Genomic DNA, 13,945 nt, shown 5'->3' on the forward strand with positions numbered 1-13,945 from the left:
TTTTTACATGATTGCAAGACACATGAGAAGCAAGGTAAGCACATGACAAACAGGAAGCATAACGAAGCATGAATTACAAAATAAAAGACATGAACACAAACAAAACCCAAAACCAACCGTCACGTTGCAATATATTTACTGTTTTAAAGCATACAATTACCATCATATTCAGAGATTCAGAAAACAATACTACAGGCATATTTTACGGGGGGGAATTATATATATATAAATTATATGTCAAATAATTCATTTTGATAACCAATATGATGGCTGATATAACAGTTTTGGTCAATACCAAATGCATCCCTAATTTGTATTTATTTCTCTATATAATTATAAATGTATAACGCCGTTATAAATAGTACCCGGTGTTCCTGTTTTGGCTGCTCATTGGCATTTAGAGGAAACTATATTCATAGATAAAAGAACGCTTTGGCAGAAACCAGCAGCACCTGTAAGTAACTCATTTCTATTTCAAAGCCTGAAGCTCTGCGCTGGGTAATTGTGATGTTTGCTTGAATGACAGTTGTCTCTTTTGAAGCAGCATGTCTCTGTGCCTTTATAGAGGGACAGCTGGCCTTTAATCTGAGGCAAACACAGATCCTATCACAGCGCAGACTCCGCCTGTCTCTGAATTAAACCCGAATCCAGACACAGCGTGTCCGTAGGAACCGCACAAATTGAATGTGGCTTTGCTGCTCCGATATTTCTAATCCAAGGTTCGAGGAGGGTTAATTCACCCCAGAATATTTCCCCAAACCTTTTAAGATCAAGAAGTTTGTGTGTCAGCATTTTGTTGTCAGTTGACGTTGTTGAAAGTTTATGGAAGGACTGTTAATGTGACCTGGGACTCATGAAAGACCAGCATACAGTATACAGTATATGCTTTATTTTGATGGTCCACTTTAGAAATTCTACTGAACACAAAACAATATATTTTGAAGAATGTGTGTAACCAAACAGTTGATGGACCCCATTGTCGTCCACAGTATGAAAAAAACACCATGGAAGTCAATGGTGTCAGGGTTGTCTGTGTTTGCTTGAGTTTGAGTTTGACTGTTCCTAGATCTGTGTTCGTTAGTTACTATGGTTACTCATAGGTTAATTAGTGTTTGCACCGGATGTTCATTTAGTTCATTAGTTTGTTTCAGCACTCTAAAAAATGGCTGGGTTAAAAACAACCAATTTGGCAAACCAGCGATGGGTAAATATTGGACAGAACACTTGCTGGGTTAAAGTGCTTTGGGTTACACATTTTTACCCAGTAGGTTGGGTTGAACAATTTAACCTAAACTCTGCTTTTTTGACTAAATGCTGGGCTAATTTGACCTAATTAATGGTTATTTTCATTTTCTTGCAGAAAATGCTATTTATATATTTAGGCTACCAGTAAGTTTTCTCTCAGGACAGAAGACAAAATGGCAGTTACAAATCCAGTTTAATCAAGTTTGGTAAACCAGCAGTGGGTTACTTACTATAACCCAGCAGGCTGGGTAGTTTATGAGGGGGTGCATCATTTCTACTGTCAGTGAAATTTAACCCAGCAGTGGGTTACACACACAACTACCCAACAGTGGTAAAATTGAAAATAACTCAATGAAATGACCCAACATGCAGAAACCCAGCAGTCTGGATAAGTGTTCATTTCAGCTCTTTTCCGTTGTCATCACGTTTAGCTTAGTTCAGGGTTTCTCAAACTCGGTCCTGGAGGGCCACTGTCCTGCAGAGTTGAGCTCCAACCCTGATCAAACACACCTGAGCAAGCTAATCAATGTCTTCAGGATCACTAGAAACTCACAGCTAGGTGTGTTTGATCAGGGTTGGAGCTAAACTGTGCAGGACAGTGGCCCTCCAGGACCGAGTTTGAGAAACCCTGGCTTAGTTGATTCTGTTCCTATAGTGTTTTTGAGTTCTTGGGCCCTATTTTAACGATCTAAGCGCATGGTCTAAAGCGCACGGCGCAAGTGCACTTAGTGGTGCGAATCCACTTTTGCTAGTTTAACAATTGGGGAAAATGGTCGGCGCTCCCGGCGCATGGTCTAAAAGGGTTGTCTCTATTCTCTTGAGTAATGGGTGTGTTTTGGGCGTAATGTACAATAAACCAATCAGAATCTCATCTCCTATTCCCTTTAATAGCCAGTTGCGCTCGCGCCATGGCAGATCATTTTCAGACCAGCAGCCCATGTGCGCACAAATGGGCGCAAATGCATTCGCTATTTAAACAACATGGCGTAGGACGTGAAAAATAAAACTGCGTCGGGCTGAAACTAGAAAATTGCACTGGGTTTGTGATAGGGCCCATTGTGTAAATAAAGTCCAGCTGCTGCATTTAGATCCTTTTCATTCATCTTTATTTTCAACAAGCTGTGACAAATGGGGTCCATCAACTGTTTGGTTACTGAAATTCTTCAAAATATCTTCTTTTGTGTTCAGCAGATTAAATAAATTCATACAGGTTTGGAACAACTTGAGGGTGAGTAAATGATGGCAGAATTTTCCAATAATTGTTTTTTTTTAATAGATTTGTACATATACATTTTTAAAATTTCAATTTGTATACATAAACAAGTTACAGACAAATTAATTTAAAATAAAAGCTGTTCTTTTGAACTTTCTATTTATCAAAGAATCCTGAAAAAATTATCATGGTTTCCGCAAAGATATTAAGCAGCACAACTGTTTTCAACGTTGATAATAATCAGTAATGTTTCTTGAGCATCAAATCATCTTATTAGAATGATTTCTGAAGGATCATGTGACACTGAAGACTGGAGTTATGATGCTGAAAATTCAGATTTGATCACAGAAATAAACTACAGTTTACAATATATTCATAAAAAAAAAAAAAATTTAATTGTAATAATATACTTCTCAATAATACTATATTTTTGATATAAAAAATGTAGCCTTGCTGAACATAAAAGACTCAAAACCATTAAAAGATCCCATGAAGCCCAAACTTTTGAACGCTAGTGCACGGTAATGAATGTCCATGATGAATGACCTCTCTGGGTCACTGATGCTACTTTTGTCCAGTGCTTTGATGATCTGTGATGGAGAGCAGGTGTGTCTGATGCCAGCGTCTCATCAGCGCTCACGGCCGTCGCCCAGAGCAACGCTAACAGCTGCTCAGATGACTGCCATAATAGCAGACATTTCCTTTTACTGCAGAACCTGAAGTTCAGCCTCAGTGTGAAAGAGCATCTCTGTGTCTCTCATTCAGTCTGATCATAAAAGTTCTGCTTAAGACAGAAAGTGTGTTTAATTGCACTGAATATGCACTTGAAGTGCACTTCTTTTTTTTAATTACTTGCGGATAGTTTTAATGAAGTAACTTAAAGAAAGTACGCTTTCTTTACTGTTTCTTAACACACTTAAATATGCACTTTGTAATGCCAAATTAAAAGTTTTACTTTAAAGTACATTTTAAATCATTGTTTTAATAATCTTGCCTTGCTTTATAGAATTACGCTTATTTTGATGTGTTGACTAACAGGCGAAAGCACATGTAAAGTACTTGATTATAATTAATAATCTGTAGTGTGTTATTAGATATTACATTTAAAGTTAATATGTTTAAGATGTACTAGCCAATTAGCTCAAAAGGGAAATATGAATAATTGTTAATTATAAATATTTGGATCAGTCAATAGAATTAACTTGCAGAATTGATATTACAATAAATGAATCTGTTCCTCCAGCGAACTTATTAATTGTCTATCAACTCTCCGAAAGGTTATTTTCGTGGCCACAGAAAAATAACTCTTTCTCACTGGGTACAGTGGAGTGAGTAGCTGTGATCGCATCGTTATGAATGTGCACAAAAGTTTTATTTGACTAAATCATGGACGCATAACTAGTCTAAACACGGCTGCACTTTATTTTACAGTACGTGTATAGTGTACTTCTAAGAAAGTACTGGTAATATAAGGTGACTATACATGGGTTAAGGTTGGGTTTAGGTGTAGGTTCAGGGTTAGTACCCAGTTATTGCAATTACTGTAATAAGTACATAGTTTGTACCTACACATGCACACAGATCACACATACATGGGTAAAATGGAGAGAGAATGAATGAAACAGAAACAGACTGAAGCTATGGAAGCGTAAGAGTCAGTGAACCACCTGAACAAAACTATCAGTTTCTTAATTTAAGTTTGTATCAGTGATTTCAGGCCCAAAAAAAAAAGATCACATTCATCTAATCTTTCCTAACGATCCGCTAGCTGCCGTGCACGAGCACAAAACCTCACAACACCCACCCCTGTCAGTGATTGGTTGAAACACAATTTGTTTTGGTTTTGAGTGGTTGGTGAAACCATTTGTTTTTGTGTGCAGATCTCAGAGCCTAGGCTGCCAACAGAGACGCGGTTTTTTGACGGCATGCTTATGGGGCGGGCAGCTAGCGGATCGTTAGGAAAGATTAGATGAATGTGATCTTTTTTTTTGGGCCTGAAATCACTGATACAACCTTTAAAGTGTCATGAAAACTGGTTTTGGCTCAGTCGCTCACACCTCAAATTTGAAGAAGATTCGAAAAATGGGCACTTGTAAATCTGTGAAAAAGTGGGAGTGTAGAGGGCGGGAAGAGGTGAGAAAACAAGCAATAAAACACAGACCTGCAACACACTCATTATACACACAAATGAGTATTTAAATGTGAGCAGAGAAAAAAATTGGTGGCACCTTGATGTGTTTGAGAAATACAACCCTATATGAGAACGCAAATCTTATCATTACATACTACTATCAACTATAATCAACATAAATATAAATGCATATGAATATAAATACGATACATTATTCTCAGAAATATCAACTAATCAGAGCTGAGCTATTGGAAATGAAGAATGAGGGAGAACATTTAAAAATAACAATAATGATGTGCATGGATAAATCATTTATTATAAATATTGAAATATTCTATAAAGATTTAGAGTAGTCATTATAGTCATTTTTCATGGTGACTTTAAAAAAAAACCTTTTAGAAAAAGACTTATTCTGGGAAATATTCACTGGAGTTAAGCGTGCCACCTTGCCCCAGTCTCCCCTCTATAAATGCTTGTTTGAATAGGGTTTGATCCACTAGATTTGATGTTCAGGTGGTTTAAAGAGATTTGATTAAAAAAAAAAAATCTGAATGAGTCTCATCATATAAGACATCAGTACAGATGGAGGACTTGCACTGCATGCCTGTGTTCATCTGTGTATGAAAATACTGAATTATTGAGCAAAGCCCTGTTACCTTTAACATGCTTGAAGAAGCAAACACAATTTTAAGCGTGTTCGGCTGTGAAAATGCTTGTTTTTGAGTGTTTAACTTTATTTGTGTGTAGGGGTTCATCTTAAACATGAAATTATTACTTTGAATTATTACTGAAGACCTTTTTGGACAAAACTATGATGTCAGGTTGTGAGTGTGCTTGTTTTTGTGTGTGTGTGTGTGTGTGTGTGTGTGTGTGTGTGTGTGTTTGTGTGTGTGTGCACGCGTGTGCAGTCGGTAGTCATCAGACCATGATGATTGGAGGAGTACTCCAATCGCCTAGCAACCACTCCGCTCTCAAAGGGAGGGGGGGTCAGCTGCCCGTTCAGCCCTACACACACACACACACACACACGCACACTCACTACATCAGCACTCTTCCTGGCTGCCGCTCGCCACACACACACACACACACACACACTAAAGCATGCTTGAGCTGTCATAGAGCTCTCTGTATTACACACTAATAGCTGAAGTGACCAGAGAGAGAGAGAGAGAGTAGCACTGACTGCTTCAGTCTCACTCATGGGTCGGTCACTGCTCTAGGTAAGTGTCAGTGTCTGCTTTTCTGTGTTTTTGTGCGCTTTTTGATCTAAGGATGTAACTTTCTTCACTCACAGGTTCAGGACCGCATGCATGCGTGTGATATTGAGGTTTGATTTGAGGAGGTCCTGTGTTTGCTTTCGATGAGTTGAGGAGAATAGGTTATGCTGAGAGTGTCTGGATGTGAATTATGTAATGAATGTGTTTTAAGCGGGGGAAAAGGTGCAGTGAAGCGCAGTTATGAGATGCATTTGTATGTCAAGCATGAAAGAGAGCCTATTTAACACCGTTCTCTCATATTGATGTAAACACTGTAGGAATAAAATCAGTGGAAAATCACACTAGGCACTGGTGATATTAAGTTGATGGACATTTACTTTAACCCTAAAACACAACAGAATGCAATTCAAAATACGTGTAAAACACTTTTCACACACACAAAATTCCTTCATATTAACACAGTACATTGGGCTCTGTTTTTATTGCACTTTCTTAGTGCATAATGTAATGTTTCTTGTTAATTGCTAAATAAAAAAAATAAATAAAAAATATATATATATATATATATTAGAAATAAATCAAGCAATATGGCAAACAGACAGTTCTACTCTTCTTTATGCCGTGGATTCAAGTGCTTTTAGGTTTAAGTCATCTAAATGTTTGGTAAAGAGCTGTGTGCTGATAGTGGAATAGACAGTTCGTTATTGTTAAAGGTTTACTGTCAGTTCAACTCCATTACTGAAGAAATTCTTCCAATTACAAAACATATTCATGCTCAAATATGACAGCATACACCGCAATACAGTGCGGTATTATAAAATGCAGTAATAAAATTTTTATTTTGCATATAAAAAATCTACATTAATTAATTTAATGAAGTTTTGTCTTGTACAGAGAGTATGATTAGCAAAACAGCAGCCTGAACACAAAATCATTTTTAATAATTATATTATATTCTAATATATTTTTAAATATTTTTTAAAAAATTAGGTCACACTTTAGTGTCTACGATATTAAAAACCTAATTACTGCTTATTAATAGTTGGGTAGTTGTTAAGTTTAGGTATTGGCCAGGAATAAGGGATGTAGAATATGATCATGCGGAATAAAGCATTAATATGTGCATTATAAGTACTAATAAACAGCCAATGTCCTAGTAATATGCATGTTAATAAGCAACTAGTTAATAGTGAGAATTAGACTAAAGTGTTTCCAAAAATGTATTCTGTGTGAATAGCATTCAATGTCCACATTTTTGCACGTTAAATAACACAAAGTGAGAGTACTCGACTGTCTGTGCTGGTGTATAATATACGAGACACTGTCTCATTCACAGTAATATTCAAACAAATCACTGGGAAATCATCTAAATCTACTGGAGCAAAACTCCTGTGAAAATTTCTCAGGGTGAGTCTATTTCTGAAAGTCAATTTCTGTATTGACACAAAAGTAAGCATATTCATATATCTTTTTTCTTTTCTTTTCTTTATATATTTTGTTAAGTCACATTTTTTGACAGCTTTCTGAATTTTGTTGTAAATAAGTACACTGTGAGTTTTAGCCTATTTTCATTCAGGTTTGGATAACAATGCAGGTTTGGATAATAATTCAAGTTTTGTAATAATGTTGGATATTGCTGTTTGAACTGACATTTATCTATTGGTTTCTGAGCCAGTTCTGTGTTAATAAATGTTTCCATATATCCAGCATCAGCCATATCTCCTCCATATTTGACTCTGGCCGTGTCAGATTTGGTCCACACACACACTGTATGCTCAATCTTGCTCTCATCTCACTCAACATCTCAGTTTGTCATTATTGTGCTTTTTAGCCCCAGACAGGGATCTTTTTGAGTAATGGCATCTTTCTTATGGTCGATCGCAGCATCTTTCATACGTTCTCAGCTTCTGAACTTTGCTTGTTCTGGATGATTTGGCTTTTGTACCTTCTTCCTAATTAAAACTTTACTTTTATGTTCTGCCCTGCAGATTTATAACCTGAATAATGACCCTAATGATCAGCAACTGGGTTCATCCAGAAAATACAATAGATATTTTCATTATTTATTGGTTGAAATGATTAATTTTAGGTTTTGTTGTTTAGAGAAACATATCAAAGAGAGGTGGGCTACTGAATACTCTATATTGTTGTTTTCCAGTAAGCAGAATGTCTTCTAATGGTCAGACTGGTGCCCCGCTGATGCTGGAAACAGTCCTTTGAGTCCCTCAAAAAACTCCAAAGTCAAACTCTAATTATCCCAGTGCATGAAGCGGGCTGCTGTTGTCATGGCGATGATACACTCTTATTGCTTCTGAATATTATTGTCAGGGTGGCATATATCTAACAGATGGTCTTTGGTTTTTCATATACTTTTTTTGTATAGCATTTGTTGCAGACACAATGGCTCGTTTCAGTGAAGAGCTCTTTAATTTCCTGTTGATATATTGGGTTTCTGCATTAATACAGATGCAATCGACTCGAGTTTACAGTGAACACATGCGGCAGCACTAATGAGGAGATTATTGAATATGAGCTTTCATCACACTCACAAAACTCGCCTGATGATTTATATGAGAGCGGAGAAATCTCAGATCTATGAGACAAGCAAAACCCTTAAAAAACTGAACCAGTGTAGAAGACCTAGAGCACAAAATACCCCTTTCCAAAAGAAAGACAAACCATAAATATCATCTCTTTAGTTATCTCAAGGGTTTCTCTTAAACTTCATGAGATAAAATTTAGCAAATAAAGACTTGTTTAAAGATCCTATTAAATCAAAATGTGAATTTTGTAGCTTTTAGGCATTCATTTCTGTTAGCTTTTGTAAGATTTTGTAATGTTTTTGAGAGAAGTATCTTATGTTCACCTGCGTTTATTCAGACTGCATTTATTTGATCAGTATAAACAGAAATATTGTGCAATATTATTACAATTTAAAATCATTACTCCAGTCTTCAGTGTCACATGACCCTCCAGAAATCATTCTAATATGATGATTTGCTTCTCAAGAAACATTTCTAAATATTATCAATGTTGAGAATAGTTGTGCTGCTTCATAGTTTTGTGGAAGACGTGATGCATTTTTTCAAGATTCTTTAATGGATAGAAAGTTCAAAAGAACAGCATTTATTTGAAATAGAAATCTTTTGTAACATTTATAATCAAAATTTTTAGAGTTTTTAAAGTCACTTTTGATCAATTTAATGCATCCTTGGTGAATAAAAGTATTCATTTCTTTAAAAAATATTTTACTGACCCCAAACTTGTGTATGTTCATATACACTTTTAGCAGTTAAACATATTTAAAATTTGTATGAATGGCATTTCTATTTAAAACCAATTATAAAAAGAAACAAATGCATTTATAAAACAATCAAAATATACTTCTTCGTCATATTTTGAATATCATGGAAAATATGGAGTTTTTTTAAGCTAGATCACTCTGGCCTACTCTTGATCTGTTTTCACTAATCTGGCAAGTTTAATATCTGTGTTGTTTCTGTCTGTTCAGAGATTGGATACGCAGTGGCTTGTGTGAGTGTAGTTGTGGGTTATGTAAGAGTTTGCTTGAGATATTCACACACCCTGAGCACGAACGCTTCATTACTCATTACTGTGCTCAGGTTGAATGCCTGCAACTTAAAGAAACAAAGCCTGCCACATTCAGTATCACTCTACACTGCACACGTGTGTGTGTGTGTGTGTGTGTGTGTGTGTGTGTGTGTGTGTGTGTGTGTGTGTGTGTGTGTGTGTGTGTGTGTGTGTGTGTGTGTGTGTGCACCTAACTATGCTTGTCTAGCGTGATTGTATTTATTGTGTCTCATAGTTATATGTTTTGAGTGAGTGGACATGAGTAAGTGATATGCTGTATTTCACACATAGTATTTCATTGTCTCCTTCCAGCTTTGTGTGTGTGTGTGTGTGTGTGTGTGTGTGTGTGTGTGTGTGTGTGTGTGTGTGTGTGTGTGTGTGTGTGTGTGTGTGTGTGTGTGTGTGTGTGTGTGTGTGTGTGTGTGTGTGTGTGTGTGTGTGTGCGCGTGTGTGTGTACCTACTGAACTATATTTTGGAGACAAATTTGAACCCAGAAGTGGCCAAAACCTGACAAAATCTCAAAAAAACCTCCCTTTAGAGATGTCCTCATTTGTAAATCTGGTATAAAAATAAAGTTATTAAAGTTTTTTTTTAAATGTAAATATGCAGAAAGTCTTGTGTGATGGTTGGGTTTAGGGGTAGGGTTAGTGTAAGAGGAGAGAATATACAGTTTGTACAGTATAAAAACCATTACGTCTATGGAATGTCCCCATTTAGATAGCTAAGTAAACGTACGTGTGTGTGTGTGTGTGTTTTGAGGGTCTGGCTCTTCCTGCTATTGAAAACTCAATTTAAATTGAACTCATTACTGTCAGGCTGCTAGTCTAAATTGACAGCACTGCACAGCCAGTGATCTAATTCAAAAGAATTTTTTTTTTTTTTTTTTTGTATTTAATGCTGCAGAAACACTGTATAAATCAGTGGTTTAGTGTGTGCATCTGACTGTGTAATTATATATCAGCCTCCACTAAGCACCTCTGGGCTGTCAAGTCTCCTCCAATCACAGCACCCCATTCAAGCCCCTGGGGATGCTGGGTAATCTGTCATGTTCTGTTGCTGTTTGTACATAATTAAGGTCATTAGTGTTTATTGTATAACATATATGCTATATATGGTACATTTTTACTGGGTTATTATAATTAAAGTGCCCCTATTATGCTTTTTCGATATACCTTAGTTTCGTGCACTGTGTAATACAGCTGTGTGTGAATGTAAAAGTCTGCAAGTTTAAAGATCAAAGTGCTCAACAGTTAAAGTAATTGTAAAAGTAAAAGAAATAATAGATTCTGAACTGCTGAAATGAGTCATAAGCAATTCAATCACTTCCTGTTACATACCTACATAATAATGTAACAAATTTGCATAAAGCCAGCCTATGGTCTTGATTGGCAATGTCTACTTTGCCCCGCCCTCAAACACTGTAGTTGTAGCTGAGACTGGAAGAGTTTGATTCGAATGATTCAATGATTGATTTGAATTCTGCTGGAATTTATACGGTAAAAGAAAGAAATCCAGACTACTTCAAGCTGATTCTCCCCAAATTCTGTGCAATCACCATGGAAATGACTAAAGTGAAAAAGCAACCCATGCTCAGCTCATCAGTGCTAAAAGACAAAGTCTTTATAAAGTACATTTTTGGGGATTTGTCTCCTTTACTATACAGGACAGTAGGAGTGACAGGACACAGTGGTAAAGGATCAGAGTCTGGACTCGAACTCCAATCACAGTTGCACCTTATGTTGGAGCGTGACCAAAAAGACAGTCGGTTGTTTGTTTTTATGAAGAGTCTGTTCTTGCTGGAATTGTAACCTTTGACACTGTGCCTGGTGCTTGTATACTTCTCCAAACCCACACGCAATCTGTATCTGCAGGAAGCAAAGCAAAGTTATATAGTCAGTCACAATTCTACATATCTCTCCCTCCTTTTGTGCTTATAGTGTATTCAGTCTAATTTGAGTGTGCTTTCAGCTACCAGTAAGTGTATAGTACTCTCAGGTCTGTTATACATGGTTTAAAGTACAGTATGGAAAGTTCTGTATATATTCTTTAAAAATCAGTACAAAAATGTGAAATTTTTTGTAAGTCTGCCCACTGTTGACAGAAACTCTGTTAACACTACTGAGTTCACACAATCATACAAGAGACCTTTTTTATGATCTGTGGAATAATGAGCTTTTACACACAAGCTGTCTTTATCATCATTAAATATAAATGTTGCAGAAGCTCCTCATATGAAGAAGCGCTTTGTGCAGTTAGACTGATTACCAATAAAAGATAAATCATTACAAATACAATAGAAACATGACTGAGAGGCAGAGCAGAGTCATTTTCAATTAGCGCTCTGCACTGGACTGTCAGACGCATTAGCTGTATAATGTGAGCCATTCCTCTCCAGAGATGCAGAAATGATTGGAACATGGATGACTAGAGTAATTTCATAAAAAAAGTACTTATTGCAGAAATAGTATACTTTAAACGATTAAAATTACACTGAATGTAATCGTTTTGGACACAAAACTGCACATTATTTGCAATTAAAAGCTAGATTTATTGCAATTAAAATCTTTTGAATTAAAAATTAATGAAGTTTAAATGAGTTAATACATCATCAATCCTTCTACCAAAACGTGCTTTTGTCTTACCCTGATTAACTATGATAATATTATAAGGGTTTATTTTTTAGACTGGGCAGGATGGTTTTCACAGGAAATTTGCGTACATTTACGAAGAGGGAACAAGACGCTGCGTCAAAACGATGTGGAAACGCCTCTGCGTGATTGCATCGTGAAGCACATATAGAATCAGTCCAATGGCGTGACGGAACGTCATAGTCTGGTGACGTCATCGACCAGGAAACTATAAAGCACACCTGAACCAAATAATGTCAGCTTCTGATAGACCTGAAGCAAGTCGATCACGGGAATGCCGGTAGTATGGAAGGGGTCTCGTTCCCTCTTCAGGGAACTAAGGTTACATATGTAACCGAGACTCAAGCTTCGTCGAAACAACGCTGTGGGAACACTATACCCACGCCGCCATAAGAGCAAGTGTCCGTCTGTGAAATCAATGCGCACATTCAGAAGAAAGCACCTACGCCGTTGGAGTGGAGTGGTCGAGGTCATAGAACCTCACGAATGTTTACGGTGAGGATCAGACTGCCGCATCACAAACATCTTGGAGGGAAACTCCTGACTGTAATGCTTTGGATGCAGCCATACTCCTAGTCGAGTGAGCCTGTAGTTTCTTTTGGTCTGACTTCTGGAAGGGAGGAGGACAGAAAGCCTGCAGTACTATAGGTCTTACAGTATTAGTTGGAACCTTAGGAACATAACCTGATCTAGGGTGAAGAAAAGCCTTTACCATACTGGACGCAAATTCCAGGAGTGAGGGATATACCGAGAGTGCTTGAATATCTCCAATTCTTTTGAGAGCAGAGGTAGTGAGGAGAAAGACAGTCTTCAGAGTGAGAAACTTCTCAGGAACCTCCTCAATATGCTCAAAGGGAGCCAAGGAAAGGCCCATCCAAAACAATGGCCAAATTCCAGGCCAGCACCCTCGTGCGGACTGCAGGTCTAAGACTCAAAGTGCCACCAAGGAAATGGGTTACTAAGTGGTGTATCCCCAAAGGCACACCACGTAAAGGGACTTGGTAAGCTGCCAGGGCCGCCACATACACCTTCAGTGTGGTGGGGGATTACCCTGCAGAAAATCATTCCTGCAGGAATTCCAGCACTGCACCCACTGGGAAGTTAACTGGGTCCAACTGGTGATTCCCACACCAAGAAGTGAATAATCTCCACTGCAAGGTATAGAGTTTCCTTGTGGACGGAGCTCTGGAGTAGAGGATGGTCTCAACAACCTCAGTTGAGAGACTTGAACTTCATAGGCCAATCCCACAGTTTCCACAACTTTGGGCAGGGGTGAATGATCGACCCACTCACCTGAGAGAGAAGGCCCCTCCTAGGCAGAATATTTAGCGGAGAGCCATCGGGAGAGATACTAGGTCCGAAAACAATACTCGGGCTGGCCAGAATGGGGGTACTAATAAGAGATGGACCTCGTCCCGGCAAACTCTCTCCAGAACTCCCAGGAGCAGAGCGATCAGGGACGCCTCGGCCATGCCTGTACCTTAGTGTCCAGTCCAAGAGGAGCTGGATGAGTGAGGAAGAACCAAAGTGGACAGTGTGTCGTCTCTAGAGATGCAAACAGATCTACTTCTGCTTGACCAAAGTTTAAATACCCCAGGATATATACTGCCCTCAGAGAGAGCAGTTTCCCTTGGGCCCACAGGAGGATCTGTTGAGCCAGCTTGAATAAGGGGCGCGACTGCAGACCCCCCTAATGGTTTATTTAAGAGACCACCAATGTGTTGTTGGACCAAACAAGCACATGATGGCCTTTGCCTCTCCAGGCAGTTTATGTGCTATGAGAGATGATGGTCTCGCCACAGACCTCAAACCGAGCAACCACTCATGATCACCAACCCCCCCCCCCCCCCAATCCATGAGGGATGCATCCGTCGTTAACGTGACACGATAACAAGGAGC

The 13,945-nt window shown here is 38.1% G+C and overlaps 1 protein-coding gene across 4 annotated transcripts in view; it reads left to right on the forward strand.

Annotated features, from left to right (window-relative positions):
* The window catches only part of rapgef4a (Rap guanine nucleotide exchange factor 4a), a 101,186-nt gene that overhangs the window by 22,033 nt on the left and 65,208 nt on the right, over nucleotides 1–13,945 (forward strand). The window contains exon 1 of one of the 4 annotated variants that reach the window (XM_079880278.1): nucleotides 5,597–5,809. The exons of 2 other annotated variants lie outside the window; for them this stretch is intronic. The gene's annotated coding sequence lies outside the window, so the exon portion shown is untranslated. Of the gene's footprint in view, nucleotides 1–5,596; nucleotides 5,810–13,945 lie in introns of those variants that run through there. One more of the 4 variants, XM_079880276.1, reaches the window with a different exon arrangement.

This window comes from Squalius cephalus (assembly GCF_949319135.1).
Source record: "Squalius cephalus genome assembly, chromosome: 9".
NCBI classification, from domain to species: Eukaryota; Metazoa; Chordata; class Actinopteri; order Cypriniformes; family Leuciscidae; genus Squalius; species Squalius cephalus.